This window comes from Gasterosteus aculeatus, chromosome 3 (genome assembly GCF_964276395.1).
Source record: "Gasterosteus aculeatus chromosome 3, fGasAcu3.hap1.1, whole genome shotgun sequence".
Taxonomy (NCBI): Eukaryota; Metazoa; Chordata; class Actinopteri; order Perciformes; family Gasterosteidae; genus Gasterosteus; species Gasterosteus aculeatus.
Genome location: NC_135690.1, coordinates 6,294,288 through 6,300,844, shown reverse-complemented (window position 1 = coordinate 6,300,844; position 6,557 = coordinate 6,294,288).

Below are 6,557 nucleotides of genomic sequence, written 5' to 3'. Positions count from 1 at the left end.
GATTGCTCCACTGCGCCATGTTTCTGTCAAGTCTCCCGCACCTTAATCTACAGGAAACTTTTACTTTAACTTTAAATCCCAAAAACATTTTGAAAGGAGTTCATTAAAAAAGCAGACTGCTGCTGGACCAAAGGACCTTCTGAGTGGTTCAATAGAACACCCTCAATGTCCTCCTCATCCGCTAACTGAATGATCTTCTGAGTCCATCAGAAACACAGTTGTAGATGGCCTTCAAATTAAACTATGGTTTTTAACTTGGCCCTGGTTCACTTTACTACGTTACGGAATGCAAGTCTGGGTTATGGGCCTATTAATGAGCCCGCCGTCTTGATCCTCCTATTGATCCTGTTTAGATTTCACCAGCAGACAAAAGATTCAATCATTCCCTTGGGTTAGTGACCAAGTATGGCAGTCAACGGAGCACTTTTGTAGCTGACGAGAAACCTGTTTCTGTCTATAGTCAGCAGAAAAAAGTGAGAATAAAAATGGGAAACAAATGATGTTCCCTGTGGTGTTGTGTTTCTTGTAAAGATAGTGTCAAACAGACTCTCACACGAACTGTGGGGGAGACAAAAGATCATTTAAACTGTACACTGTGAAGCATAAATGTATTGCATCTAGTCCCACAAATGTTCTGTATGTAGTCTGCAGGAAGTCTTTCAAGACTGAGACTGTTTGGTCAGGTCAAAAAAAAGATTGAATAAAGGACTAAGTTTGGGAAAACCAAACCAACGTGCGTTGACAAGTAAATGACATGTTAAAATACAAACAACAAACATGCTTATTGAAATGTAACTGCTACGTCACTGCTAAACATTTCGGAAATCTGATCTGTGAAAAGGACGTTTTCCAGAAGATGGCAGTGTTTGACAATGCATCGATAGGACTTCTTTGAGTAGTCCCAGTATCCAGAGCTCCTGTTGCTGTTGCTGACTTCATTCTATTGCAGGTTTGAGTTTAAAAGTCATGATTATGTATCTTTCAGGCTGTTCAACAAACACAACCCTGTCAATAAACCCTCACAGCAAGGGAAAACTACTTTAACAGGGAGAAAGAAGTAAGAAACCGTAAAGGGAGTAACAGAGGAGGATGCCTCTATCGGGATGGAATGAAGAGTGATAGGTGTAATTTACAATATTTGAATTGCATATGAAATTACAACTTATAACTAGAAAATGCATTTCCTGCTGAAAATGCGTTGGAATGCAAAAAGCTGAAAGCTGAAATGAACTTTTTAAAATAGCTGAAAATACAGAAAGTTGAAGGGAATTTGAATACATTTGCTGAAATTATAGATATTAGAAAAGCTGAAATGAATTTGAAATTGCTGAAAATACAGAAATGGGAGAAGCTGAAAGGAATTTCAATAGATTTGCTGAAAAAGCAGAAATGAAAACAGCTGAAATAAATTTGAAATATTGCAAAAAAATACAGAAATGAATAGTGAAAAATTGCTGTTGATAGAGGCATAAGAATAGCTGAAATTATTTTAAAGAACTGCTGAAAATACAGGAAGTGGGGAAGCTGAATTTCAATAGATTTTCTAAAAACAGAAGTTGCAGGAGCTTAAATTTGTTTAAAATTGTTTGTAGTAATATTAGTAGTAGTATTAGTTATAATTGTGGTATTAGTAGTACTAGCAGTAATAGTAGGTTTAGTATCAATAGCAGTAGAAACAGCTGTAATACTATTAGCCATAGTCGTATTTGTAATAACATTAGTAGTAGTTGTAGTATTAATAGCAGTAGAAATACTAGTAGTATGGTAGTAGAAGTATCAGTTGTAGTACTAGAAGTACGAGTAATATTCGTAGTGGGAGACAGAATGTTTGTTATTCAAACTAAGAAGTTTTTAATTAATAGGCCTCATCACAAACATTACAGTAAAAATTCCCTCCATGTGGCTTTTATTTTGAAATTATTGGATTGGGTGGGTTGGGGGGGTGTAGATAGAGGGAGGGAGGGTGAGAGGGTGAGGAAGGGAGGGGTGGTGAGGAAGAGATAGAGGAGGAGAAATAGACAGACATACTGACTGACTGAGTGATTAACAGTAAGAAGAGGTCAGGGTGGAGGGGGGAGGGGGGGCGAGTGTCTTTATCATATTGGTCTGTTAACAGAAAGCATAGCTGCGTCATGTGACTCCACTAATCAGGTCATTGGAGCAGCTGTGAGTCACACACAGAGATACTGCAGCGTGTTTACGAGTAACCACGGCAACGGCGCACCTATTGCATTGGGTGGGGTGGGGGGGTGTAGATAGAGGGAGGGAGGGTGAGAGGGTGAGGAAGGGAATGGTGGTGAGGAAGAGAGGGAGAGGGGAGGAGAATTAGACTGACTGAGAGTGATTAACAGTAAGTAGAGGTCAGGGGGGAGGGGGGAGGGGGGGCTAGTGTCTTTATCATATTGGTCTGTTGACAGAAAGCATAGCTGCGTCATGTGACTCCACTAATCAGGTCATTGGAGCAGCTGTGAGTCACACACAGAGATACTGCAGCGTGTTTACGAGTAACCACGGCAACGGCGCACCTATTGGATTGGGTGGGGTGGGGGGGTGTAGATAGAGGGAGGGAGGGTGAGAGGGTGAGGAAGGGAATGGTGGTGAGGAAGAGAGGGAGAGGGGAGGAGAATTAGACTGACTGACTGACTGAGAGTGATTAACAGTAAGTAGAGGTCAGGGTGGAGGGGGGAGGGGGGCTAGTGTCTTTATCATATTGGTCTGTTGACAGAAAGCATAGCTGCGTCATGTGACTCCACTAATCAGGTCATAGGAGCGAGCAGCTGTGAGCCACAGACAGATCCTGCAGCGTGTGAGTGCTCGTAACCACGACAACGACGCACCTGTGCGGCTGCAAAAGTGCAGACACAGGGCAGCAAGTTACACAGAATCCACACCTCAAACAAATGAGAACCAGCGCAAAACTATAACAGCTATCTAAAAAAATACGGCGTTTGTATGAGACCCAAGACTCTACCGAACGCGTGGATGTGTTTTTATGTCTGTCCGGTAATAAATACGGCTCCTATGGCCGTTGACAAAACGTGTACCTTGTGGATTTTTGTGAGAAATATGTCGGCAGATTTGTATTGGAGCCTATGGGGCTTTTGGCAGAGGTTGTGTCACTCAAACACTCCTTGCGCCAAAACTAAAGAACTCTGGGATTCCATGAACACATTAATCCAATCAGCACAACCATACCCTCATTAATCTGAAGAAATGAAGCCTCTAGAGTGTATACTTTGGCTGCAAGGACAGAAGTTCCATACTTTTTTTACCAGATTCCTGCGATGCCCCACACTCTAGCCTCGAGCTCTCCACTCTAGCAGACGCAATACACACTCATGTAAAAGTCAGAAACGGAGCGAAGAACTAGTGAAACATAATCAGTGATTATGAAAAAAGTACAATAGATATCAAGAAGCAGTTTTTTTCATAAAATAGTTGAGACTTGTGTCAACATTTGAAAGTTGAAATGGTGTCTGTAGCTGAAAGATTTGCGAAGCTGAAAAATCTGAAAGTTGAAGAAGTTTAGGAGGATTTGAAGGCAAACTCCATTTGAAAACCATGTTAAAATATTAATGATTATTGATTTATATAAATTCAAGCATAAGATGTAGAAAGCTGAAAAGTCATAGCCCTCAAGCCAGAAAGGAGCTGAACATTTTAATATTTGAAGGATTTTAATAGCTGAAAATGTGAAGGAGTTGAAAGGGGGCGCGGAAGAAATAGAAGAAGTTGAAGAAACTAGAAAATGCATTTCCTGCTGAAAATGCGTTGGAATGCAAAAAGCTGAAAGCTGAAATGAACTTTTTAAAATAGCTGAAAATACAGAAAGTTGAAGGGAATTTGAATACATTTGCTGAAATTATAGATATTAGAAAAGCTGAAATGAATTTGAAATTGCTGAAAATACAGAAATGGGAGAAGCTGAAAGGAATTTCAATAGATTTGCTGAAAAAGCAGAAATGAAAACAGCTGAAATAAATTTGAAATATTGCAAAAAAATACAGAAATGAATAGTGAAACATTGCTGTTGATAGAGGCATAAGAATAGCTGAAATTATTTTAAAGAACTGCTGAAAATACAGGAAGTGGGGAAGCTGAATTTCAATAGATTTTCTAAAAACAGAAGTTGCAGGAGCTTAAATTTGTTTAAAATTGTTTGTAGTAATATTAGTAGTAGTATTAGTTATAATTGTGGTATTAGTAGTACTAGCAGTAATAGTAGGTTTAGTATCAATAGCAGTAGAAACAGCTGTAATACTATTAGCCATAGTCGTATTTGTAATAACATTAGTAGTAGTTGTAGTATTAATAGCAGTAGAAATACTAGTAGTATGGTAGTAGAAGTATCAGTTGTAGTACTAGAAGTACGAGTAATATTCGTAGTGGGAGACAGAATGTTTGTTATTCAAACTAAGAAGTTTTTAATTAATAGGCCTCATCACAAACATTACAGTAAAAATTCCCTCCATGTGGCTTTTATTTTGAAATTATTGGATTGGGTGGGTTGGGGGGGTGAGAGGGTGAGGAAGGGAGGGGTGGTGAGGAAGAGATAGAGGGAGAGAGAGAGGAGGAGAAATAGACAGACATACTGACTGACTGAGTGATTAACAGTAAGAAGAGGTCAGGGTGGAGGGGGGAGGGGGGGCGAGTGTCTTTATCATATTGGTCTGTTGACAGAAAGCATAGCTGCGTCATGTGACTCCACTAATCAGGTCATTGGAGCAGCTGTGAGTCACACACAGAGATACTGCAGCGTGTTTACGAGTAACCACGGCAACGGCGCACCTATTGCATTGGGTGGGGTGGGGGGGTGTAGATAGAGGGAGGGAGGGTGAGAGGGTGAGGAAGGGAATGGTGGTGAGGAAGAGAGGGAGAGGGGAGGAGAATTAGACTGACTGAGAGTGATTAACAGTAAGTAGAGGTCAGGGGGGAGGGGGGAGGGGGGGCTAGTGTCTTTATCATATTGGTCTGTTGACAGAAAGCATAGCTGCGTCATGTGACTCCACTAATCACGTCATTGGAGCAGCTGTGAGTCACACACAGAGATACTGCAGCGTGTTTACGAGTAACCACGGCAACGGCGCACCTATTGGATTGGGTGGGGTGGGGGGGTGTAGATAGAGGGAGGGAGGGTGAGAGGGTGAGGAAGGGAATGGTGGTGAGGAAGAGAGGGAGAGGGGAGGAGAATTAGACTGACTGACTGACTGAGAGTGATTAACAGTAAGTAGAGGTCAGGGTGGAGGGGGGAGGGGGGCTAGTGTCTTTATCATATTGGTCTGTTGACAGAAAGCATAGCTGCGTCATGTGACTCCACTAATCAGGTCACAAGGAGCAGCTGTGAGCCACAGACAGATCCTGCAGCGTGTGAGTGCTCGTAACCACGACAACGACGCACCTGTGCGGCTGCAAAAGTGCAGACACAGGACAGCGAGTTACACAGAATCCACACCTCAAACAAATGAGAACCAGCGCAAAACTATAACAGCTATCTAAAAAATACGGCGTTTGTATGAGACCCAAGACTCTACCGAACGCGTGGATGTGCTTTTTATGTCTGTCCGGTAATAAATACGGCTCCTATGGCCGTTGACAGAACGTGTACCTTGTGGATTTTTGTGAGAAATATGTCGGCAGATTTGTATTGGAGCCTATGGGGCTTTTGGCAGAGGTTGTGTCACTCAAACACTCCTTGCGCCAAAACTAAAAAACTCTGGGATTCCATGAACACATTAATCCAATCAGCACAACCATACCCTCATTAATCTGAAGAAATTAAGCCTCTAGAGTGTATACTTTGGCTGCAAGGACAGAAGTTCCATACTTTTTTAACCAGATTCCTGCGATGCCCCACACTCTAGCCTGCGAGGTCCCGCCTCTAGCAGACGCAATACACACTCATGTAAAAGTCAGAAACGGAGCGAAGAACTAGTGAAACATAATCAGTGATTATGAAAAAAGTACAATAGATATCAAGAAGCAGTTTTTTTCATAAAATAGTTAAGACTTGTGTCAACATTTAAAAGTTTAAATGGTGTCTGTAGCTGAAAGATTTGCAAAGCTGAAAAATCTGAAAGTTGAAGAAGTTTAGGAGGATTTGAAAGCAAACTCCATTTGAAAACCATGTTAAAATATTAATGATTATTGATTTATATAAATTCAAGCATAAGAGGTAGAAAGCTGAAAAGTCATAGCCCTCAAGCCAGAAAGGAGCTGAACATTTTAATATTTGAAGGATTTTAATAGCTGAAAATGTGAAGGAGTTGAAAGGGGGCGCGGAAGAAATAGAAGAAGTTGAAGAAATAAAGATTCGAAGAACAATACTTGGAATGCATCTAATGCATTCCAACAATAAAGATTCGAAGAACAATACTTGGAATGCATCTAATGCATTCCAACAATAACAGTAGGTTAACTGTGATAACATTTGAAAGCACTACATTGGTTTTATATGTGTATATAATTGTCCCGGTAGAATAACACTTATATATGATATATATATATATATATATGATATTTATACTGTTGTATAAATATCATATACATGTGTATCCAAG